At 46.7% G+C, this 26849-nt stretch overlaps 1 long non-coding RNA gene across 2 annotated transcripts in view; it reads right to left on the bottom strand.

Annotated features, from left to right (window-relative positions):
- LOC143259613 (uncharacterized) overlaps positions 1-25863 on the bottom strand; it is a 96072-nt gene extending 70209 nt beyond the window's left edge. Inside the window, exon 1 of one of the 2 annotated variants that reach the window (XR_013033625.1) lies at positions 25613-25863. This is a non-coding gene — a long non-coding RNA (uncharacterized LOC143259613). The remainder of the gene's footprint in view (positions 1-25612) is intronic. The other variant, XR_013033626.1, reaches the window with a different exon arrangement.
- Between the last annotated feature and the right edge of the window lie 986 nt (positions 25864-26849).

Below are 26849 nucleotides of genomic sequence, written 5' to 3'. Positions count from 1 at the left end.
CGGTTGCGCTTTGTTTATGCCATGGGAACGTCACAAGGTTATAACTAAGAGTGGAAAACGAGCCGATGCGATGCGGCGTCGAGCGGAGCGGAGCGGAGCAGAGCGAAGCGAGGCGAAGCCTAGCCGCCTTCTTTCGGATATCATGCCGATCGCATCGCGAAACAGTCATTGAAACGCGTCGCACCGCGTTCGATCGCTTGTTGTACGTTGCCGAAAACGGTCGAGTCGCACGCGCGTTCCATCAGTCAACCGTTCGGGGCCCGTTCACCCGACTTCTCCTCTCGCGCGTGCAGAACTCGATTAGCCCTCGGAAACCGGAGACTTTTGACGAGTGTGCTGACACGCCGGTGCTTTAGGTACAATCTGTCCTAGCTACAGTGCCTTACAACCTCATTACGGCCGCATGCAACTTTCGACGTTCGCTGGTTTCTTAGGCTTTCCGTCGCGGAAGTAGGATACAACGGGGGTGAGTAGATCCTTCGGAATGATAACGATCGCGCCATTCGATCCACGTGCTTCCGAATTCTTCTATCCCGGCCCGGCAATTGCTCGTTGTTCAATCTCATCTGAACTCGATCGAAAACGGATGTTTAGTATTAACACGTTGGTTGCCGCGCGAATTTTACGTGACTTGCTCAAGGCGCCAACATGAATTTTTCATTATGCGATGCATATTATGTTGAAATATTATTTACAGCAGATAAGTTTAGTTGTATAAACTTGTTTCGTGCATTTTTCGTGGCGGGGGTCACCGGTGACCCCCAAGGCGCCGCAGACCATTTTTGCGATTATATTTCAATCTCCGAGTTTAGGATGAAGTTAGCGATGTATTCAGTGAAATGTTCTAATGATGAAGATTGCACTTCACCAAGCAATTACGTACAGAAAATACGTCGTCATGAACTTAAAAGGGAACCGGGAAGTATGCGGAATATAAGGCGATTTTGCAAATTGTGTTATGAAAAAAATGCAAAACAGTTAGGAAGAATGAGAGCAAAGAATTGCACTAAGAAAGTGGCGACATATTGTGCTGACTGTTCTGGTTCACTTTTTCTGTGCCTACCGTGTTTCAATGTGTTTCATCGTTATGCGCACAAATAACATGTATATTTTCCTTGTATTAATAAAATTATTTTTGCATGTTCTGTACGGCATTAATTTCTTCAAAGCATTACAGAAACAATGGTATTATTTAGAAATTTATAAGTATCGATGTTTACCCTAATTATGTATTTTAACTATTCGTCGCGTCGCCGGTCACCGGTGGCCTTCACGGCGCTGTAGCCAAGTCGAGTGCCGGTCACCGGTGACCCCCACGGCAACCAACGTGTTAAAACGTCTAATTGATGTTGATAATTATATAATTAAGTATCAATAATAGACTATTTAACCGTTTGAGTCGTAGGGGTTATTCAGAAAACACGGTGGAAAAGTGCCGAACAGCGTGATAGCGCTTGTCTTAATTGATTGCGGCGCGATAGCGCTCGTTAAGATTGACAAACAAAACAAACAGAAAAAGAAAAAGAAAAGAAAAGCAGCTATGCGATGTATGCGCGTCATGAAAGTTTGACGCCACACAAAATCTGAACAGCGCGATCGCGTTGCTTGGGTCTCAAACGGTTTTAAAGATTACAGACATTGGAACGTAATCATGCATTGAAAGTAGAGATGCTCGCAAGTCGAAGTCCAACAAAAATCTGAAGCCTCGTTCGAAGGTCGCAGGATTCGGAAGTTTTCTCCTTTTCAACCTCTTAACCGTTTAGCTCGATTAACCCTTTACACTCGAGTGGTGACTCTGAGGCACCGATAAAATTTATTATATCACGTTCTAAGATAATTTTTACATTATAACAAAGTTAAAAGATTTAAAAGATTGTTAAGAGCGTAATTGCTGTGCGAGTCACAAGAGTCAATCTCACATGCATCAAATGCACTTTGTCATGTAAAATAAAAAACACCATAAATAAGAAAAATTATTTTAGATTTACAGTTAAAATAACTTCGAGTGCAAAGGGTTAAGGGGGTGTCGACGTCCAAAAACTCCAGCCTTTAGTTCTGATCTGACGTTCACAAAAATGTCGAGAAGATTCCAGCCAGTGTACGCGATTCTCTCTTAACATCGTTCGAAATGTATACTAAATGTACACTAACCATGACGAAGTCAACGTAGCCTCAAAGAGAGCAGTCTTACGGCGTTAAATCGCCTGATCACGGTGACCAATTGGGGTCACCGTTCCGTGAAATGGAACGGCTAGGAAACATCGAAGCAACCGTTTCGCAACGAAACCGAAGGATCCGCGCGTTCGGTGAAACAGCGCACGATAAATTCCAGCAGGTTACACGAACGAAAGCTCGAAAAAGTTTGTCGAGCGAGAAACGACGGGCGACGGGGATCCCGCAGCTCCCGTTGAAACGTCGTTCGCGATAAACCGTGGCGTAGCAGAGTTTCGCGAAGGTTCCAGCCGCGGAAGATTTCGCGGTCCTCACGGAAAGGCGCGAACGCGGACGGGAACGAGAATGGGAGCGGGAACAGGAGCGGGAACGCAACGCGGAAAAACATTGGAACGCATCGGATTGCACCGAGCGGAACGCATCGCATCGCATCGCATCGCATCGCGTCGCTCCGCGAGCCAGAAACGAATCGATCGGCAGGGTCGGTCGAAAGGGGGGAAAAAAACCGAGGGAAGGCTGAGGATGTTTCACCGGGAAAATTTATAACCCGGCTGATCGATTATAGGCAGAGGGATTCCGAGAACTACTATGCATGATTAGAAAGCGAGGCATGCACACGAGTACGCATCTGCAGCCCCGCCTATTCCAGCTCGTCCGTTCGCACCCTTTTACACGCGTGCACGTTTACGCTTCTCGGTACGGCCGGTCGGCCTTTATCTTTCGCGAGGGCTGTGAAACGATGGGCTCCGCGCTCTGCGATGATGCTTCTTTGAAGTCGGCTGCGCGCGTGTCAGGGAAGGAGGAAGCAAAAATCGAAGGTCAGCCCGGAGCCGCTCCGCGCTCGACCTTCTTTGAGAACGGAACGATCAAAGAAGCAGGAGTGCGCGCGACACCGGTTGACCCGCGAAAGGGACGACTCCAGCCGGCTTGGTCTGGGTTAGGTCTGGTCTGGTCTGGTCTGGTCTGGTCTGGTCTGGCCTGGACTAGCCGCTGGTCCCTTTCGAGGGCGGCGTTTTGAACGGCGCAGCGCGGCGCGGCGCGACGTCGAGCGTCGCACGACGTCGAGTCGAGTCGCGTCGCCTGCCAATTTCTATCGGTACGCAAAGGTGAAACGTGACGGCGAGGTCGATCGAGGCAAATCTATTCGACGATATACCGTGGCTGCGACAGCGCCACCGGCAGCGGCGTTTAATCGATGCGTAGCGAAGTTTACACGATTCGCACGACGTAAACTAATTACCTCACACTTTGTACCGGGCCCGGCGCGCACGCAGCCCACACCGATAAAAGCCCCGCGTGCACGCGGACGCCGCGCCGGTAGAACACCGTGAATCTTTTCCGGAGGCGGCGCACAGCTGGCTACTTTTATGCGTGAACGGTGTTTTACCCGCACCGTAATTACCATCGGCCGTTTCTCGTTACTCTACAATCCAGCGGGGATTAATCATCTATGAGATACGAGTCTCGTCTCGTCCAGTCCAGTCCCGTCTCGTTTGTCCCAGCGTTCCGCGAGACCAGCCGCGATTTTTACGAATGAAAAGCTCCCGCCGATCCACCGAAATGCAAAACACCGTTATCTTTTAATTTTGGAAAATATGCCTGGCGCCTCTCTCTCTCGCCGTCGAATCGCTCCCGGCCGAGACTCGCGGCGCGACGCGACGCGCCACGGCACCGCGCGGCGCAGAGCCGCGAGCAAACGGCTTCGCGAGCTCTAACGCTCGCCGTATTACGCGCTCCGGTGACTCTCTAGAGTGTAGTTTAAACATCTACGGTTAACAATCGTTTATAATTACATTGAAAACACAGAGAACGCAAAATAACACGGCCGCGCACCGTCAACAACGTCCCTGCAACCACAACACGACGCGACGCGGCAACGCTAACTCGATATCCCACGAACTCGACGCGGCGACAACCACGATCTCTAACTCGGTCTATTAGTCGTCGCGATTGTGAATTCTCTGCGACGCTATCGATCTGTAATCGGCTTCCACGTCGGTAACCTAGAACCACCCAAGACCAGCAGCTTCGCGACACTTTCTCTCGCGAGAGAACAGCCTCTCTTGGTACGACCGTAGCTGAAGATTACTGAAATAATGCTGCGACCATTTTCGCTTTGCAGAAAAGCTGCGCTCCGCTTGTTATTTCGCACTTCCGGCAACGGCGGAAAGAAATCGAACTTTAGGAATTATTGTGAATTTTTGTCGACGCCAGTAAGCAGTAATATTTGAGCCGTTTATTTTCATGTCACTTTGTTTTTAAGTCGATATATTCAAGGGTTTGCGTTTTAACACGTTTAAAAATATGGATGCTAACTTTCGAGAAGATTTACTTGTACTTGTTATCTCAGGATACTGATATTTTTCTCAGTATAAATAATTTCGTATAAACATTAAAAAATCACCACTTTTCGTTTCGGTAAAGTGACTTATGCCACTTTCAAAATAAACGGCTCATTTCCTGCGTATTCGTTTAACGTAAAGGAACATTATCTTAATCGGTTAGCTGTGCCTGACGAGTATACTCGTCATGGAGAAGTGGCAGTATTTTGTGTCACGACGAGTATACTCGTCGTGCGTAAAAATGTAGTGATCGTTGACTGTTTCAGTTGTAATTTTAGTGAAAACAAAAACATATTCTCAAATTTCAAGATGTTCGGAGTATTTTGAGGCCGGGCCAGAATAAAACAAACAAATAAGAAATATGAATAAGACGCGAAACAAATCACGATATTGGATCTACAGCAGCGATTTGAATTTTTAACTTTTACAAGTAATCGATTTTTCCCGCATTTTTCGTTTATTATATATGTAGTATGTGTTACTGTTAAGTGAATTAGTAAATACTGGTAATAACATTGTTAATTTTATCAAATAAAACCGTCTTTTCGATCCATTATTTTAGCAGCGCCACAACTAACTGGTTGGACTCCTGATGACAATTTCATACGTATTTTACTATACACGTCCTTTCCCAACCATAAATATGTGGCCACTTATCTAAGAAGTCGCGAAATCATTAACGAACGTTATTATAGTCGTTGCATTTATTTCGTACCGTATTAGGGAATATATTTTAGCAATAACGTATTCAATATTTCACTAATAATAACAAGAAAACAATTAAATTTCCCTTTCGTCGATGTACTCGATTGTAATATTCATGGTAATACGAGATAAGGAAACCAGGACAAGGGACCGCATGCAACGCAACGTACAGTCTTAATCTGCCGCTTAAATTTTTAATTACTCAAAGAGCTAACATAATTAAATCACGCAATTCAATACTACCGGATGTTACTGAATGTATGTGCGAAATAGACTGGCCGACGTACATTGTTTTATAAAATCAATTCGTATTGTGTGTCACTGAAAGTGTTCACATACTTCTGAACGGGAGTGTACGTACATGAATGTTATTTATTATCTTCTAACTCGAAACAAAATTTGATTCTCATGTTACCGAAATCTCGAAACGAAAGTACAGTCGACCCTCCTATGACGCGGTTAATTCGTTTCGTGTTGTATAGAATCCATGATGAAAGAAACTTAGAGAGGGGAGAAATGGGGGGGGGGGGTCCGTGGGTGTTGGACGAAGTCCATCGACCACGATGCGAAAGATCGTGGATTCGAGTTCCGTGAGTTTCGCAGACTTTTCACCATTACTATATGTACAAGGTGAACGTCCTGCTTATGTCAATAAAAATCGTGACGCGCGATGGAAACATTTCTTCCAGGAACACGAGCCGTGCCAGAAAAAAAAGAACGTGTTATAGGAATACGGTAAATTCTCTCCGATTGAACCGCAGCTTGTAAACAGAGATAGGTAACTCGGGAAGAAGGGATACGATTATTCGAGCCTCGCGGCTCGTTTTTATAATTGTTCACGACCGGCGACTATAGAAACGTGCCGCGAGGCTCGAATAATCCTCGCTTCCGAAATTGTCCATTTCTGTTTACAAACTGAGGAACAATCGGAAAGAATTTACCGTACCGCGTTGTGATTTTTTGATTGTCGTGATTTTCGCACAGAGTTGTTTATATGTATATTGAATATGCGCAGAAAATGACTCATTACACGATTTATTATTCTTTATATAAACCCCTATATTTATATCTTTATAAATTTATTATTTTTTATAATATATTCATTACTCATTATAAAATTACGAGAAGAAAAAAGTACAGAGGTATGTGACTTGATACAAAATAAAAATAAGATTACCGGAATTCCTTCAATTAATATCATAAATTTAAATTCTGTTCAAAAGAGTGCAGCGGGTGATTGAAAAAATCGATAAATCAGTGTAGACTATTTATAAAAGAAAATGAAACGATTGAGCCCGGTATGATAACCATAACTCGTTCTATGTTTCCGAATATGGAGAAAAGATCTGTGGATCTCAGACGAAATATTGGAGCATCCAGGTGAAACTTATCCAATATTGTTGTGGAGAATTAACACGTTAAATGCCACGCGGGTTACCGGTGACCGGCACTTAACTTGGCGGTGACGTCATGGGGACCACCGGTGACCGGCGCGCCCAAATTGATAGAAATATATATAATTTCAAACAAATGAATATCTAAAATTTTGTATTATTACCATCGTCAATTCAAACAGTGACCCCTGTCGCAATTAACATGTCAACTATTGCAGATAATATTTCAACATTATATGTATCATATAAAAGAAAATTCATCGTGGCGCCACGGACAATTTCTGTAAAACCGGCGTGGAATCAAGTTACATCGAAACCGTGTTCCCAAAGTACAATAATATCTCTGTAATTGACGCTCAGATTGTCCACAAAAATGGACAATTTGGGAAGAGGAGATACGATTATTCGAGCCTTGCGGCTCGTTTTTATAGTTATTGGCAATCGTTGAATAGTTATTATTATAATGTATTATTATTAACCCTTTGCAAACGAAACCATTTTAACTTCAAAAGTAATAAGATACTTTTTCCAACCGTAGTGTTTCGATGTTGCATTATATTTGCATTGTATGCGTATGAAATTGAATTTATTTACTCGTACTTAAATCTATTTACTTACATTGTTACCAACTCTTTAAACATGAATCAATGTAATGGTGTAAAATTTAATTTAAAAAATGATGCAGCTATTTGTAGTGTCGCCTCGGTGTCGCCGTTCGAGTGCAAAGGATTAATAATATATATTTTTGTATTATTACCAGGATTAATATATATATATTACACTGCATCATCATGCGACACTGCATCATTTTTTATATTAATCCTTTGCACTCGAACAATATATATATATATAGAGAGAGAGAGAGAGAGAGAGAGCAGATATATATAGTTGTTGAATAATCGTATCTGCTCTTCCCAAATTGACCATTATTTCCGAACTGAGCGTCAATTAGGCAGAATTTATTGTACAATAATGTCTCTCTAATTGACGCTCAGATTGTCCATTTTTGTGCACAATCTAAACGTCAGCTAGGGAAACATTACCGTACCGTGTAGGAAAGAAAAATCAACGTAGCCTCGAAAAAAATCGTAGTGCAAGGGGTTAACATTCGATCGGTCTATCAGCGGCCCGTTCAAGTTGCAGATACCAATCGGAATTCGCCTTTAAAATTTGGAGAACCGCCGATCTTAGAGTTGAATGGAGTTGCGGGGGGTGAACGTGTTAAATCGCGGAAAAGCTTGGAGTTTGTCGCGTGCCGGCTGAATTCCCGAGCGGACCAAGTAGTTGCGGAGCTAGGTGAAGAGTAATTCATCGTCGCGACGAGAGAGCGCGAGAGCGGCTCTCCTCTCTTTTCGTCTTCTTCGAGGGAGGAGATTTGGCCTCTGTTGTCTGGGTGCTGCGGTGGCGGCATTGGCGGCGGCGTTTCTCCCTGGCGACCCGGCTTTGCCCGCGCGCGCGGCGTTACCCGACCACCGGCGCCTGGATTGGCCCAGTTTATCCCGCTAATGGGAAATATGTATAAAGTTCAGCAGAAGTAAGCGGGTAAATGAAATTTAACAACCGTGCGGCCCGCGCGCGGCGCCGCGGCAATAGGTGCGATCCGAGGCGGGTTCGCGTTCCCCGCCGCGTTTTCCGTTTCGCGTTTCGCGCGCGGCTACGAGCCGTGCGTAATAAAACACGGGAAACCTTGCCGGCGGGAAAAGATTGGACGCGCTTTTCACCGGCGGTGCACGCGCGTTAACGTCTCGCGCGCGTCACGTTAATTTACACTTTTGACCCTTGTGTCTCGCTCTCGCGTCAAAGTTCCGTGAACCACCATGTGGAAACGACACTCAAAGTTCGCGTTATGCGTTTGTTCGTTTCGATACGCGTCGCCGCGCCGCGCCGGGCGTGCCGCGTTTATCAAAAATCAAGCCCCGCGAGGTTTCTCCACGGTTACCGAGGTCGAACGAGTTCCCGGACTTCGATCGCTGCGCGATCTCGTTCCTTTTCCATAGACGTTTCTGTCGGAAGCGACACGCAGTCCCCGCGCGGTCTTAATGCAGCGAGCGTGCTGCATTTAATGAAGCACGCCGGCGATCGAGAGTCATTACTCGGGACAAACGGGGAAAACTTAAAGAATAGCCTCGCCGTTTGCGGAACCGGAATGTCAAGATCGATCAACGAAATTCGCCGATTATCGAGCGACGAGCCTGACGGCGGACCTCCGCCGTTTTTTTCCGCGTGGTTGCGCCGTTTTTTATCGGGGCCGCGCGGCGAAATGATTTTTCGCACGGCGCGAGGATAGAAGGTCGAATTAGCAGTCGATAAATCGGCCGATCCGAGGGGCTGGCCGGCGCGGATCGATCTCATAGATTCACTCGGGTCGGATTATTACGAATTAGCAGCGAAAGCGAATGCGATTTCGGGCAATTTTCCGAGTCGCGTCGCGCGTGCCGCAAAACGTCGATACCTTATAAATCGTTGCGTAATTATTACGTATCGTCGCGCAATTATCCCCGGTGCAAAGCTGAAAACGCGGGCGCGAGCGCGCGGGCACGGCCGCGGGAGCGAAACGCGACGGTGTTGGGCAGAGAGTAGACTCGTTTCGTCGGTTGGTTCGGTTAGAGTCCCGGATTATCGCGATAATTATCCTCGGGGAATCTCGAAGATATAGAGAGAGCGGGGGACGGCGGTGCTCGGTGGCGAATAAACTAGAATGCCGGGCGGGTCTGGGGTAACGCGGTCGTCGAACAAGAACGGGAACAGAAACAGAAACGGGAGTAAGAGATAACGCTGTTCATCTTTCTCGCGTATAAACCGAGGTAAGTACCGGAGGCGGGTGGGCTGGGATAGGGATCGGTAGCGCGCGCGTTTGCCCTGTCGTAAATCGCGAATGATTCCGCTAAATTTCCATCTCGTCGAATGCGAAAGGGGATAGCAGGGACCGCTGTTGGATAGGATAGGGGTTGGGTCGTCGATGGTGCCGGTGGATGGATAATGGCCAGGGTGAATGATAATGCCGCGTGCACATTGTACCTTCCCGAGCGTCGCGCTCGGTTTCTCTACCTCTACAGGGTGTACAAAGTGCCCCATCGTCGCCGAGCGATAACGCGTCGAGTCGCGTCACGTCGAGTCGAGTCGAGTCGAGTCGTGTTTTTCTCTCGAGGTCCGACGTCCGAAAATTTCCGATCTCCCGATGGACTTCGGGAGCGCGATCCGCAGCCGGCCTCCGATATAATGCGATCCCGTATCCACGGTGTACGACGACGAGCTATAAAATGGGCCATGTAAAGACTGGTAGCCGGAATACGGCCGGGCGCTTCTCCAAAACCCGGTATTACGAAAATTATGGAGACGGCGAGAGAGCGCGGGCAACGGCAACGGCAACGGCAACGGCAACGCGAGAGGCGTATCATGCGCTCCGGTTCTTTTTATTTCTGTACCGGTCACCCTCTTAGAGACCATTTAAGGAAGATAATGCAACGAAATTTCGCTAGCTGACCGTTACAGACGCGAGACTCGAGCTGCCCGATTATACGTCGTTGATCGAGATGTTTGACGTCGTTTGTCCTGCTCCCAATGCCGTGACGTATCGTTGTTAGCGAAGACCCGCGTCGTTCTCGCGCAGCCATAAGGGGCCGTACGTTGAAGTTTCGATTGAAAATGCGAACATCTCTCGGCGCGTCTCGCGCGAATATATGTGCTCGTCGGGTTGGCGTGTGTCAACGGCGATGGCAAACGCGTGGGAGTGGCGATAACTGTTAGAGAGTGAGAGAGAGAGAGAGAGAGAGAGCAAAATTCCTGCAAAAAATTCCGGTGCACGTGACGCGCAGCTGTTCATTTACGGTGGTTTGACCGCATTCGAAACGGCTCGAAGAGTCGTCGTCGTTACCGATTTCCTACAAATTCGCGTTCGGAGGCCGCGATAAGCGTTTTCGGAGCACGACGACCGTCTCGGAAAGGAATAAACGGGAGGAAAGGATCGCGGTACGTGTACTTAACTGGTCTTGTACGGTGCACGGGCTCTAGCAATGGCGAGTCGGTCACGAATACCTAATCAATAATTATTACCGCGATACTCTCTATTTTTGCGTCCTGGCCCCCTTCGCGTTCTCGGAGAAACCTTCGTTTGCCGGAGACCCGCGAACCCGCCGCCGCTCTACCACCGCTCCCTCTTCTCCACTATGTATACCTCGTCCTCCGCCTCGTCCACCTCCTCTTCCACCACCTCCTCTTCCTCCTCCGCCACCGCCGCCGCCGCCTCCTCCTCCTCTTTCTCCTCCGTTTCTTCTCCCTACGTGCACCGTGCCGCCATATTTGCATATTTATAAGGGAATGTAATCGCAGAGCTCGGTTTTCGCCGCTCGTCGCTCGCTACCGTGGAAAGAATTCTCGCAAGATGGCGGAAAGATTCGAGGCAGACATGCGATCCGATTTCCTGCTCTCCCTACCGATACCTTCCCGAACAACACAACGTATCATCAGACCGACCGATCTAGAAGAAACAATCGCTGCTTCCTCCGCTCCCGTTCTCACCGCGGAAACGCGCGGCGAGTCGGCGGCGAAAAAAATACCGACGGACGGGGGCCGACGGACGAATATTTAATGTCGCCGAGAAGTGTCCCTCGAATATCGGATTCCCGGACTCGGTTCTTTTTTTCCACGTTTTCGGCGATAATTTCCGCGAGCAGGGTCTCTGGTCAGCGGACGCGGCGCTCTTCACCCTCCTTCGCGATGCTCGGCGATCGATCGATCGTTGGCATCGCGAACGCCGGGCGACCAGGCCTCTCAGAGGTTTGCCTTCCAGTGTGTAAACAGGCAGAAAAGAGGGCAGAGGGAAACATCGCGTTGCCGCGCGGAGAACAAACGGGAGAGCGAAGGCAGAATTCGAAGAAAGAGAAGCGCGGAGGGAAACGGTTCTCTCCTCTCCGCCTCGATCCTAGAGCTCTCCCGGTCCCGCGGCTCTCGCGAACCACTTTGGCTCTATCGTTCGGCCGATTTAGAGACGTGCCAGCGGATAAGTGGCAGTTCCTCCGCAGCGCAGGAACATCGAACGCGTTGTTCCCTGTTCTCGTGGCCAAGCCGTTGTGCTCGCCCCGGTCTTCGCTGCAACGGCGAACAAGCTACCGTAGAAAACCGGCGAGTCACGATCGGCTCGTTACCGACGTTACCCCTTGATATCGCGGATCATGGAATCATGAAAATCATCTACTATTCCACCGAATCACAGACCTCCCCCTCTCGCCCCATTCGCCTTCGATCTCTCTCTCTCTCTCTCTCTCTCTCTCTCTCTTTCTCTCTCTCTCTCTCTCTCTCTCTCTCTCTCTCTCTCTCTCTCTCTCTCTCTCTCTCTAGCCCGGATAAATCTCCGTTTGCGAGTTCGTTTCCGAGCGGCAACGTTCTAGCAACGGATTCCTGTCTGGTTAGCGCAGGCAATTCGCCTGCCGCGTAATTTCATAGCCCGCAGTTCGCCACACGAACAACCCCCCGGTCGGTCTCCCTCCCTTTTTGGAACTTCTTCAGCGAGAGAGCCAAACGCGATTTTCTGTCCGCGGCTGTTTTCGCAACGTCCCCTCCCCCTCGACACCGGCATACAATAAGATCAACCGGTTATCCTTCTAATACCGGCTACAATCTAATTTCGATGGTACAGAACGCGGCGAATAGGGTGGAAACCCCGGGCGGGCCCATTCGGCCGATCGGAAATGAAATTTCGATCGGCGAAAGAGGCTCGTCACCGCCCGGAGAAATCTAACCTGCAATTCGCATTAGGCGGCAATTTTTGCGCGACGGGCGGTCGCCTCGGTGTTGCACAAAGAGCGACGCGATCCGCCCGCCGATCCGCGTTTCGCCCTCGCCGGCGCTGATTTCGCGATCGAGGAGAGTTCCGCGCGGCGCATACGGCACGTGTGATAAATTGAATATCCTGGCCGGGAGACGTGCGTCACCTAATGCGTCGAATCGTCGTAATATACATAAAAGTCGTCGAAAGACAATCGCTGTCTCCGCGGCGGTGCCACGGATTAATTAGCATGTGGGGTGATCACCGGCGACTCCGTTGCCGCATGTCGTATCGCGACGCGCTGTAACACGGCTTACTCTGCGCTCATTAGCCGCAATCGATTACCTTTTTCTTTTTTTGCGCGCGCGCGGCGCCTCCATTTTCTATATGTTTCGCGAGCCGGACGCCGTATCTGCGCGTACCGAGATCGTAAAAACAATAATAAAGGCGCAGGGCGCTGTTCCCTGCGCTCGTTGCGAGAATACGTTGCCGAGATAAGCAGGAGATCGCGAACGTTCGTCGACAACGCCCGGGAACGCGGCCGCCATTTGCGCGACTATCGTAACATTTCTAGTAATACCCCGGGGATGATTCTCCGCGGGGAGCGAGCCCGCGGGTGGCTGGAACCCCGCTGGATAAAAGGGAAGCGCGATTACTCGGTTAACAGACCGATTAGAAAATCCATCCCCGATCCGATCGTCGACGGGCCATCGAAAGAACGTCGATCTTACTGCCCCTTCGATGGGAAATCCGAGGTGGCGGCGCCGTTTCAACCGTTGAAATTGGGTAAACGGGAAGGAAAAGCCACCCGGATTCGAGGATCGAGGGTGGCCGGAGATAGCGCATCGCGATGGGACGGATCAAGAGACGCCTAATCGGCCGTAAACCGAGTGTAAGCAACTTCGGGCTCGCCGAGTCGTGAAAACCGCGCGAACAGCCGGTTCTCGGGCTGCGTTAGGATTGCGCCGGATTCGTCGAAGGAGCCCCCGTCGAGGACGAGGTTCGTGTCGAAAATGAAGACGCGCACGTTTCGGACGTGGACAGGACAGGAATCTTCTCTGCAGAAAAGCCCGACGATGCCCGGCCATGCGCGAAACGCTGGACTTCCTATTACTATTTACATACAATCGGATCTATCGGGCATAGATTTCCATACGGTAGGCAAGTAGGTCGTTCGCAAGCGATACCAGGGAATATACTATATAAAATATTAACACGAGCAAAGAACATCTGCCGACTTTCGCTCGACCTCAAGATCGTCGACGCGTTCGCGCGACCCACGCGAGCCTTTTCGTTGACCAAACTCATCATGACAGAGATACGATTAGCTTCCCGGTGCCGAGAGCCAGCAAAGATATCTGGGAAAGTCGTGGTGCGAGGTGTCATAGTGAAGAGAACGGCGAGATTTGAACAGTTTCTGAAAAGCTTCAGCAACAACGATTGTTGCATATGCGTGGACGGAAAGGTCGATGAAATCGATCCCTTCTCGCACCCGTCGCTTCGAGTGCGATTACTTAACACGTTCAGTTTTCTATTTATTTATTTATTTATTTATTCATTATACGGGCAGAAATCCATTAGTGTGCAATATAGAAAGACATCTTCTCAGTTGCGATAGAGAACAAAATTTACAGAAAAGATTTACGGAAGAAGAAAGAACTGTAACAGCGCTACAAGTTCCTTTTTATCGTTCAAGATAAAATTGATAATAAAATGCAAAGACAGTCAGAGATTGTAGACTCGGTTTCTAAAGGAAGAGAATTCAGCTCCAAAATGTTCCAATTTTGGCGAGTAGTTATTGACAAAACTATTAGGTCGTCAAGAATGAAACTTATAGTTTACAGTTTTGCCAACTTTGACAAAATGATGCTAGAACTTAAAAAAAAACAGCCTAGATTGGTCAACAGATCGACTCCTATCTTACTGCAAGATAACGCCAGACCACACACTGCGCAAACGACCGTGGCAAAACTATAGGAATTGGAGTTGGAACTCACCGGATCTGACTCCCACAGACTACCACTTCTTTCGTAATTTGGACAACTTCTTGATAAGAAAAGATTTCAATTTCGATAATGCAGTAAAATTTGCCTTCCAGAAATTCATAGACTCTCGTCCATCAGGTTTGTATACCACCGGGCTGAACAACCTGCCGCTTAAATGGCAACAATGTGTTGATAATTTGGGCGCATACTTTGTTGAGTAAAATCGTTTCTTGTGTTTATAAATTATCAGCGAACTTTGCCTATTTTTCTACAAATTTCATACTTGACGACCTGATACAAGAATGCATAAGTTTCGATGATATTGCGTAAATAATTTGCACTGGATGTAACATTAATAATAATACCACATTTACGCTTCGGCGATTATGTTACGTGTACAAGAAGACTTAATGTATACCGTGTGAAAGATGTAGCAAGAATGATTACCGCGCGAAAATTGTAAGAAGAAGAAATCTCGTTCGCTCTCCGAATGCCTGGAAGTCTAACTTAAATTACAGAGGTGTGATTTTGATTGTGACGATGAAAAGGAAAGGTAGGTGGAGCTTCGCGGCGAGAATCCGAGTAGACGAAGAGAGAAGTCGCAACATAAAAACTGTTATAAAAACTATCGACTTGCGAGGTTGCGTGGGAAATGACTGTTCTGCTTAATATCTAGGTCTAGAGTCTAGAGTCTAGAGTCTAGAAGTTTAGACGGAGGTCACTTGACACTCTGGTCGTGAATACGCCATGTCCTTCAGCGGATTCATGACCCGACCTGGTCCTTATTGGCCGATCGAGAACCCAGTTGCGGCGCCGCAAAACGTTCAAGATACGTTACGTCCAAACAATTATATTTCATCGAAAGCTTCGCCATTCTCTAGAGCCTAGACTAGACTGTTAGACCACCCCCAGAAGAACCCTTCTAGCGGACAAGCTTAGAATCATTCATAATTTGTTCGAGAGCTTAGAGAGAAAGCCGACACGTAGGCGTGAAGAGTGCGCGAGGTGTCGACAGGTGGGTAACAAGGTTTCGCCGGAGGACTATGTACAGGATACGGGGTCGTTTTCGATTGACTTTTCGCGAAATATAGCCGACGGTAGGGAACGGGCACAGAGGGGAACGAGAAGGAATAGGAGGGGACATAAATATTAATATAATAGCACTGATTGCGCTAGATCGCGGCGGGTGGCGTGCGGCGTGCGACGCGCGAGGGAACAACGCGCTGCGAATAACGCGCGACGGATAGAGACGGCATGGCATCGAGGAGGAGAGAAACGAGGGATCGACGGGGAAGCAAGCCGGTTGGGGTGGTTCTGGGTTATGTCCGGTAGCATAGTGACATATCCGAGAGGAACGAGAGGGTCGGGACCGGTGCCGTCGAAAGGGAACGAGACAGCGGATCGCCGCTGCTAGAAAGAGAGGACGAAGAAGCCGGAGCGAGCAGGAAACAACCGAAATGAAAATCAAAACGGCAAACGAGAAGGAGCGAGCGAGCCGAACCGAACCGAACGCGAACTGAAAAGAGTCGGCGAGATGGGAGGAGAGCGAGAGACGGATTATGAGCGGGCAGAGGGAGAGAGAGAAAGAAAGAGCGAGAGAGAGAGAGAGAGGCGGCTCGCACAGGGTGCGAACGCGTTCCACCTCGAGCGTCGGGAGGTTTTCCGGGGGCGAGGGTGGCACCACGGGCATTAAATATACACGCTGATTTGTCGTCCGCGGATTGTCACCTCTGATAGCTTTCATTTTGTTGTATATCGGCGGCGGCCGCGCTCGCCCCGCGTAGCGCGCGCTACGCTTTTCGACGTAATTCGGCCCGCTTGATTGACTTTTCAGCTGGCCTTTATGGCGATATTCGTTGCGCGAAACCCGCTACTACCCTGCCCGCCGAGCCCCGCAGGCCGCGTCTCCCCGTCCTACCCTGCCCTAGACACCTCTACTAGATTTATCGGACAGAGGACGCGTGTCCTACCAGTTTTTCGTTCGGACGCAGCCCGTCAACGAAGCCGTGACGCCTGCCTGACTTTTCGTCGCGAACCGGAAGCCCGCGGCTCCCGTTCCCAACGGCGACGTTGCTCGACAAATGCTCGATCGTTTCGTGCCCGCCGTTCACCGGGAAACCAAAGGATCTACGTTTGGATCGTCGGGCATCAAACGTCATCGAAATGTCACCGGAAGTATTTCTAAACGCGACCTCCGGAGAACAAGTTCGACGGTTATTTCGTTTTCTTCCGCATCGACGATAAATACCGCGATTTAAAACCATAGGAGAAGACTAGAGACGATAGTACTGTTTGAGTTTCGTTCGAGTTTCAAGATCGTGCAACAAATTGTACGAGCGCGGTAAACGGTTTTAGCAAGGAATTTTTGTTGATACGGTTATAGTTATGGTTGGTGACTGTCCAGAAATGGATAGAAAGATTCCGGTAAGGAGAGAACGTTGTGGGAGATACTGTCTAACATTTTAGCTACCGGGAGTTTACCGATAGGCTTCGCAATTGATCGCACAAAACGAAGAAGAAGCTTTAAACTCTCATATTGAATAATTTTGAGAGGAGTTAATTAGATCAACAAGTGGAAACAGTTTGAAGATAAAATAGTTATACGGTTTATATTTCCAAAATAAGCTACTATATACATCGGTCTCAAGGGTGGCTTCCTTCGCACCGAATTCCTTTTATTTCTCGTGATTTTTCTTACTCACGTGCTTGAATGCTGTAAATTCTCCCTAACTGACGCTCAGGTTGCGCACAAAAATGAGCAATTTGGGAAGAGGGGACACGATTATACTCAATTTTTGTGTACAATCTGAGCATCAATTAAGGAGAATTTACAATATATTAGAAAATGTGTTAGGTTGTGTTATAAGTCGCAATTATAACACAGTATTATAGACTCGAATAATCGTATCTCCTCTTCCCAAATTGTCCAATTTTTGTGTACAATCTGAGCATCAATTAGAGAGAATTCACAATATATTAGAAAATGTATTAGTTAGTGTTATAAGTCACAATTATAACACAGTATTATAGGCTCGAATAATCGTATCTCCTCTTCCAAAATTGTCCAATTTTTGTGTACAATCTGAGCATAAATTAGAGACAATTTACAATATATTAGAAAATGTATTAGGTTGTGTTATAAGTCACAAATATAACACAGTATTATAGGCTCGAATAATCGTATCTCCTCTTCCCAAATTGTCCAATTTTTGTGTACAATCTGAGCGTAAATTAGGGAGAATTTTTACAATACATTAGAAAATGTATTAATTAGTGTTATAACCCCGTTCGCGTCGACGGATGCACAGTACTATACGTATTGTCTTACAAAAAAAACGCGCTCGCTCTCATTACACGACCCAACATAAAAGCTAAAATGCAAAACATGGAAGCCCGAAAAACCCGTCGAGGCACATAGTATAATACTTTAAAGAGCGGCAACGCAGATGAAACCGAAGAATCGTTCTAAATATTTTGCAGAGGCTTCCAGAGACAAGGCGAATCGCGCGAAGAATCGCGAAACAAATTGATCGATCGGCGACGACGGTCGCGTTACGTATCGCAAGTTTCCGTGGCGAAGCTTATCGCGGTGTTTTCGCGATCCGGCGCAGCTCGTGTTTCCGCAACATCGGACCCGCGGCGATTTTGAATAATATACCGCGCGGCGGGCATTTGTTTTAAATCGCTGGAATTCCGCGGGTATTGTCCATCGGTGAAAACAACGGCCGGCGGTTCGCCGTTGTATTCCACGCACGACTCGTTGGATCGCGCGCGGAGAATAAACGCTTCTTTCTTCGGTTCCCAGAAATTCGACGTCCGCGCGGCAACTGCGCCCCGTTAATCGCGCCCGTCCGCGTTTTCTCGACGGTTCGACGGACCCCTCTACGACGGCGATGCTGCTGCTGCGCGTCCCCGACGCAACGACACCCGGCGCCCCGCGCCGTCGGAACCGTTTCGTTTCGTTTCCGGTAATCTCGGCAGGGCGAAAACCTTTTTCCGTAGCTCTGCGCCGCGCGCATCGCGGCTGCACGGCATCCTCGATACCGTTCGGCGTGCTTTCTGATCGTAAAAGTTTTACCGTCTCATCCGTGTACTTGCAACGTTAAAGCTGCAGTAACCCTTTCGAGCGCGCAATTAGAGCAACCGTAAATTTTAATGTTTGCCATTCGAAATGAATAAGAACGGAACGGGAAGAAGAAGAAGAGAAACGCTACGCGCCGGCTGCCGCGGAGAAAACGATTTCGAGAAGAATCGAGGCTACGGCGCGCTCCGCTAGAAAACGAGGGTCCGCGTCTTTTCGACGGAATCGAAGGCGAGGAAAATGCGTTCGCAACGGAGCCGAAGAGGGGCAGGGAGGGAGGGACGCTCGCCTACTCGAGGCGGAAGCAAAGAAGGAACGGCACAAAAGGGTTCTGGGGGTCTTTCGCCCTCGCTACTTACTCGCTCGCTTGTTCGCTTGCTCGCTCGTTTCCTCGCTCGCGGCTACGCGATAACGTTACGCGACGGTTATTGGAAATAGTCTGGTCGATCTACCCCACAGTGAAATACACACAGCTCGGCGAGCCTACGTCATACCTTGGCGTATGTACATTATTCATAGCCATCGGAGAAAAGGGCGCCAGCCGTATTACGTATGCCACGGGTTATTATGCCCTCTAAATGTTTAATGTGTTTGCCTTCCTTCTCCGGCCACCGATGTGGCTTTATGTTTTACTAACTAAATTACTATTTTTCTTTTATCAGTCCTTCAACGTTACCTTCATCGATTCGTCGCGGTTCTCGTGCTTCTTCACCGTCTCCCGTTTCCGTTTCTCCGTTGCCGCGCCGCCGGTGTGTGTCCCCTTGATCGCCCCTCCCCCCCCCCCCCCTTGCCCTCCCGTCCCCGACCGGACATTATCAGGTTTTATACGCCGTTTATCCAATATCTCATCATTGTTCCACGGTCTGTTTGCCTTCGGTGGACCGCATACTGTGACCGGCCGAAAGAGGTTCCAGTACCGAAGTCGAATTTCAAGTTTTTGCCGTCCGGCCACGCGTATTTCAACAGCTTCGACCCGCTTGATGGTGTTCTAGCAATGAAATTTCTTTCGTCATCGGCTCCTTTCGCCATCGTGCTCTCCCGAACTCCCCACAAATTATTTCAACACGGTTACTGGAAAACGGAGGTCAGGTTGCGAACACGTCTATGAAAAATATGAGAATGAGGAACCGGTTTCGAGGGGTTCTCCGGAACAATAGAATTTCCGCTACCCCGAGGAAATGAAAGAGGAAGAAGAAGAAGAAGAAGAAGAGGAAGAAAAGAGCAAACACAAACGGTATTAACACTTAGCTTCGCGCCGCGGACCGCGTCGCTGAACGTTCCGATGAAGAATAGCTCGCAGCGACCGATTATCAGCGAAGTTAGCGTACCCTGTCCCATCGTTTCAAAGCCGATCGACTCCCGAGTCGCGCCCCAGCGGGGGATAAAGCCGGCTCGACAGACAAATAAATCGCTGGCCGGCGGGCAGCGGTGGCTGGCTGGCTGTTTACGAAATTAATATCGCATGGACGTTCCTTGAGAATGCAACGGATACGGAGGATGCGAAGAGAGGATGGACGGGGTCGTTAAAACCGCGGATCCGCTAAAACGCGCAACACCGAAACGCGGAACCCGCCGGAAAGTTTGAAATTTACTGCTCGACATATTGGCTGCGAAAGCACACGAAATTAAGGCTAGTAAAACACTTTCCTGACACCTAGTACGCCTCTCGCGCTGCGCTGCGCTCTACCAGCCCGCCTCTACCCTTCGGCAAAACGGCTGTCTCTCGCTGTCTCGGACAGACCGGACCCGGAATAGTTCGTTCGTTCTGCCAAACGGACGACGATACACGCCGATATAACTCCTCCTTTGTATTTATCAGCGTCCCGACTACCCCCGCGATGCAAACATACTTCCCGTCGATTGGTTTCGACGTCTGCCGCGCGTCGCAGTGCATAGTTAGCGCTCGGCTAAACGGGATGAAATCGCAGACTGTTTTCTAGGTAGCAGAAGAGCTGGAGAACTTCGGCGATCACTTCGGCGATCTAGAGATTCCTGCCGGTAAAGGTGAAGCATAAATGCCACTAGGTCTATTAACCCTTCGCGCTCGACCGGTGACCCCGAGGCACCGCTAAATAATGTTTATATCACGTTCCAAAATAATTCTTGCATCAAGGAAATTTAGATTTGAAAAATTGTTGAAAGTATGAACTGTTGTATAAGTCACAAGACTCAATTTCACACGCATAAAATGCGCTCTGTCATATATAATCATTTTAGATTCACAGTTAAAATGGCTTCGAATGCAAAGGGTTAATCCCTTGCACAAAAAGAAGATTCCGTACGTGATCTACCAAATACGAATGTTATTCATTTATTTTAAAGCGAAACGAAACTTTATTCATCTGCTGACACGATCTAGGAATGAAAGTGAACGATGACATACTAAAAACAAAGATTGCCTTGTTCTATTAAAGAAATTATTAAGATCTTGCGATACTTTGATGAGTCAGACGAGGCGACGAACCTGTTAAGTATGAATGTTGTTCCGTTACTTTAAGTCGGAATGAAATTCTATTTTGTTGAAGAATTCGGCTCTTCGAAACGTACCTTACTCTCCGGAAAACCTCCTTTGCTATTCGCCGGGACTATTTTAAAACGTTCGGACTTTTTCTGGAAAGAGACACGCAACTTTTACCTTCGTAATCCCGCCCTTCGGTCTCATTTATTTGCAATTTGCAACATCACACCCCGAGACAAGAAAATGGGACAGCGTATTTCGCGAAATTGTTCACGCTTCGGAATACGGTAAATTCTTCCTAATTGATGCTCAGATTGTGCGCAAAAACGGACAATTTGGGAAGAGTAGATTCGATTATTCGAGTTTTGCACCTCGTTTTTTATAATTTCTGACAATCGGTAATTATAAAAACGAGCCGCAAGGCTCGAATACAGTAATGTCTCCCTAACTGACGCTCAGATTGTACACAAGAATGGACAATTTCGGAAGAAAAGATACGATTGTTTTTACGCTTTGCGGTTCGTTTTTATAGTTGCCAATTGTCAACAATTATAAAAACGAGGTGCAACGCTCGAATAATCGTGCCTTCTCTTCCCAAATTCTCCACTTTTGTTCCCAAACTGAGCGTCAATTAGGGAGAACTTACTATAATCGTATCTCCTCTTCCGAAATTAACCATTTTTGTGTACAAACTGAGCGTCAATTAGGGAGAATTGACTGTAAATTGAAATTCTCCAAATTCTCCATTTTAGTTCCCAAACTGAGCGTCAATTAGGGAGAACTTACTGTAATCGTATCTCCTCTTCCGAAATTAACCATTTTTGTGTACAAACTGAGCGTCAATTAGGGAGAATTGACTGTAAATTGAAATTCTCCAAATTCTCCATTTTAGTTCCCAAACTGAGCGTCAATTAGGGAGAACTTACTGTAATCGTATCTCCTCTTCCGAAATCGACCATTTTTGTGTACAAGCTGAGCGTCAATTAGGGAGAATTGACTGTAAATTGAAATTGTAACGTTGAAGAAAATGGCACACGGCCAGCGGTTAAGAACGAAGAAATAATAATCACCGTGGCTATGAAAGAAACCGTTGGAATTAGCACTTTGCCTAACGATGTTGATCAATGGTCTTTTCAAAGCCAATGATTAACAGCCGATTCTGCAGCTTTCCAATGAATTTTGCAACAGCAGATTCAGTCGTTAACCGACGCGATATTACAGGCGGCAGAAAATGGCTGATGTTTGCATCATCCAGATAGCATACACGCATAAGGCTATCCCTAACAGAGATCTGCCGGTTCTCCGACCCTCCTCAGAGAACGCATTTTCTCTTTTTCTTACGTTTGATCGATTTCTGTCGAACTTCTTTTCCACCGAGTCCCGTTACGTTTAGATCAAGCTCGCACAGAGATTGCCCCTCGGGGCACTGACCCAGCTCCGTGGAAATCGGAGCGACGAAACCACGCCCATCCTCGCATCCACTCTGAATCGCGGGATAAATAGTCTCCTTATCGCGAACTATGAACCATCGTTTCGAAATTAGGCGTTCACCGTTTAAAAGAAAAATCGTTGCCCGCGATTAATAGCGAACGGGTTCCATCGAGAATCGGAAATAATATGAATACTGGTCAAACAACGATCGCGTGCGGTTGGCTTTCTCGATCGAAGCGTCGCAACGGTTTTCAAGCATATCCGAAAGAAACATCGCAACTCCTCGAAAGCTATTTCTCGTGCGGACTTTCTTTTCCCCTACAAATTACAATTGCACGTTGTACAATAAGACCGTGATCGCACGAACGTCGAGATAACGACAGAGTAATTTTTCTCGGTTGCAGACGAAAATCAACGTTCACGCGACCGTGATCCAAATCCTCGTAGAGCAATGCAAAAGCGACGGCGGCATTTGTTTTAAAACATCTCTGGGCCGACAGCGGTCGTCAACTGTGATGGGCTCGCACGAATTTGTATTAATGTCTTAACTTGTCGAGAGAAAAATTCGCCGGAACGTTAACTGCACCGCTCCAAGAAAATCCCACATAATTATCCTTTGCGGACGATGATTTATCAAAGTACATACATTTCTCTCTCCCGACTCGGACGGAATTTTTATCCACGGTTTCGTTTCAATGCGCTTTCAAAATGACGGATTTTCTTGGATTCAGGCGAAACTTGTTTTCCACGACACGCAATAAACAATGTATCTACCCGTCATGCGCATTATCAGACTACATGTTCGAAACATTTACAACAACATGCAAATCCTGTTGTCGTTGTTATGACGCAATTCGTCATCAAAGGGTTAGAGTTAATGGGTAGCTTATGTTCGATCGAACGCGTTTCGCAATCGCACAACTTCAGAAAAGGATCGTACTTATTTTTGTGCTCGATGCTTCCACTTTTGCTGTTCGTCGTTCAATTTCTTGTAGCATGTTTCTACATAATATAGCAGATGGAAAACCGAACACTCGCTCTTTCTTGATATATCACAGACAGAAACGTCTGTAAATTACATTGGAAAATTGTTGACGTGACTGATCCGAACATAGATTTTGAAGATTGAAATCTCCACTCGACAACAACCACTTTAAACTTTGGTTTACGATTTCTTTTTTCTGTCATTTTATCGAGCTTCGAATGAAAATTGCGCTGAATACTTTACAATGGTACAACTACACGAGAACATTTACACAACAGAACTTGTCCTCCGTTCATGTTTCATAAGGTGTCTAAAAAAGAGATCGTACACCACGTTTAAAGGAGTCGTTGAAATGGAGAAGCTTCAAATCTCTTCGAAAATAGGAAAGCTTCGTTAATGACAACAATTTTGCAATGCTTTTCGAAACGTTTCGATTTGCGAATGCGTTATGAACGCGTTATAACGCGAACCTGTCTTCAATTTTATACTTGTTGTATCGTGTAAAAGCATGTTATGAAAGAAATGAGCGATGTATTTGCGAAGGTTCGGACTTCAAGTTTTAACCCTTTGCACACTCCGCTGTCCCCTCTCGTGGGACATCGTAATCCTAGCATATCACTCGGATGTAGAAGGTTTTCTTCTACCGTTAGTTTATCGTTTTGATAGCAATGATAGTGATATCGTCCAAGCAACAAGGCGACGAGAGAAAGAGTTCGCATAGATAGCGACTACAACGACAAATAATACTACAATATATATAATATTAGAATAATATTAATTGTATATAATAATACAACAAAAAATAAAATATTGATCTTTTTGCAAAAATATATATTGTATTCATATTATTGTAATATTATTATTATATATATATATATAATAATATTATAATAATATTATTATATATATATATAATAATATTATAATAATATTGTAATGTATATATATATAATAATATTACAATAATATTGTAATGTATATATATATATATAATAATATTACAATACATATAACATTACAATAATATTAATTGTATATAATAATACAACAAAAAATAAAATATTGATTTTTTTGCTAATTTCTCGATTTCAGCCAAATTCATATAAGTCCAACATCATTATAATACGTTAGTTAGTTCCAAAACCATACTAAATAATACGAGGGTCTGTAAACGCCCGTTTCTGCCGAAAATTGGCGCTGAGTAGCCGGTAGCCAACGTCCAGAATGGTTCGGAGTGCTAAGCGTTAAAATGATTTCAGGTTCATCGCAATACAACTCGTCTCTAGGAAATTATAGCAATTCGAACATCGACGATCCGTCGAAAATCGAAAACTCATCGTTCCTTCTGGAGCCATTGTGTATTCCCGAGCATTGCACGCGCCGTGCTAAAAGCACATTAAAATCGTCGCTTGTCCAGCATCCCTTGCAAGCAGGGAAACGCGACTGGCGTTTAACGCGAAAAAGTCTGGTAACTTGGTTAAATCTCCATCGGCGTGTTTGACGCGGCGGCGCGGTTCTTTGAATGGATTTAAAACGGGACTAGGCGAGCGTGGCACTCCTTTATTCGCGTTTCTAACGCCGGTACGTGTCACAGGCCGTTCCAATGTCCACGCTTTTAACGCGAATCTGTTTAGCCGGAGGGGGGGGGGCGGACGGAGCGCCGCTCGCGCGCCGAAATAACGGTGCGATCCGAATTTTTTACCGCAACAATATTTGCATTTTTCAGGATAAATTTTGAATGATGCGCTCGCCGAGCGTTGATTCGAGCGGCGCGGGATAACGTTTACTCCGGCGGTATCTCGCGTATCGAGTATCCCCGCCGATTGAACTTCCCCGATTTTCCCATTTACGAAACTTGTCGATCAGACCTGCCGATTGGTTCGCTCGCTCGTGTCCCCATAAAAAATGCACGGGAATCGCAGCCGGCTGAAATGCAACGAGGCGAGATCGCTCGTGGCATCTGTAGGTCGCGAAACTGATATCGGGAGCCGTAACTCGGTTGGCAATGCAGAAATTGTCCGCGTTTCCCGCGAATCGCGCCGATCGTTAATACACAAGTGCAAAAAGATACACAGTCGTTGCATCGCAGAGCAGACACAAGAATTATGTAAATAATTATTTATGAGAATTATTCGCACTGAAAGAACCAGTTGATAAAATATCCAATCGGGGGTGACCCAATGTCGCGGGGCTAACAAGAAAAATTGTTCTAAATAATAAACAGTTGTAAGCAATAAATTGATCAATGAAATTTGTTCGGTCGAAACGTTCAGTCTACAGTCTCTTAAGACTTACACTTTCTGCGCTGCAGCCTGATGTAGTTCGCTAGCCGGCCGTTCCATTTAGGTAGAGTCCGCTATTGTACTAGAGCATTTTCTACAGAGTCGGTAATTCAGTTAAGAAATAAACGGAAAAACGTATTGTACGCAATGTTTGTACGAATTAGAAGCCTGTAGAGGTTGTTCAGAAATAATGTGAACTAGCAGGATAAATGAAAAAGAAAGAAAAGGAAAAACGGAAATTAAGAAGAAGGTAAAAATCAAGAAACTTACCAGAACGACGAATGAAAAATAAACGGGGATAACGGGGGTAACTGCAACAAACGAAAAAGTACATTTTAAACAGACAGTTCACTCGTTAAATGAAAACGAAACTTTAATGTCAGTTGTATAGCTTTTATTGACAACATGTTCTCCGCCTTGGCTTATCGTTAAAATGGCTTACAACGATATTGCGTTTCTCCGATTTACAATTTGTTCCCTAGAACTAAAGTACATGCTGCGCGAACGCATCGCAACTAGAGTGCACATATATCGATGCTGTTGGTCATGCTCATACTTTCGCGCCATGTTTTCAACCCTTTCCTTACTAACGACGGTTATAATCACCTAACGTCAAACGATCGTTTTATTCGTCAACGGTCGCTACACCTAAATCACGAATAAAAGTATATCACTCGGACGATAGTGCTTGGGTCCATTTGGACCGAATTCCACAGAGTGGAATTACAAGTGGATTTACAAGCTTTTGACGATCGGCTTAGATTACAACTTATTCGTATTAAGTTCAACGACGATGTTAATGCTGTTCTGAGAAAAAAAAAAGATAAAAAAGTTACTTAGAAAAGTTTGTGGACCGAAGATATGTCAATATGGACCGCCTTCCGGGGGTTAATAGAACCAACTAACCCTTAATTACAGCGAGCATATATTCCTTTGCTTGCCGCGCACAGCTTCTAAGCAAGAAATGGAAATAGTCGATGACCGTTCGCCGACAACGATCTGCCACGAAGAAATTCGGGAATTGAATCGGCTGTCGTCGAATTCGTAAAGATCAAGTTTGCATGGAACTCGCGCGGTACACAACCACTTGTGGATCCAAGAGACACGAGAAATACGCGTGTGCCGATGTCGGTGATCGAGGGGATTTATCGCGCGACCGAGATCACATGGACGCTGCGTCTTTTCTCGAAACCGCGCGTACGTCGCACGCGAAAACCGACATATATACATGTACGCCGAACGGTCCACGA

Source organism: Megalopta genalis, chromosome 1 (genome assembly GCF_051020955.1).
Source record: "Megalopta genalis isolate 19385.01 chromosome 1, iyMegGena1_principal, whole genome shotgun sequence".
Classification (NCBI taxonomy): Eukaryota; Metazoa; Arthropoda; class Insecta; order Hymenoptera; family Halictidae; genus Megalopta; species Megalopta genalis.
The sequence above is the reverse complement of the archived record's forward strand: the minus strand, read 5'-3'. Positions and strand labels throughout refer to the sequence as shown.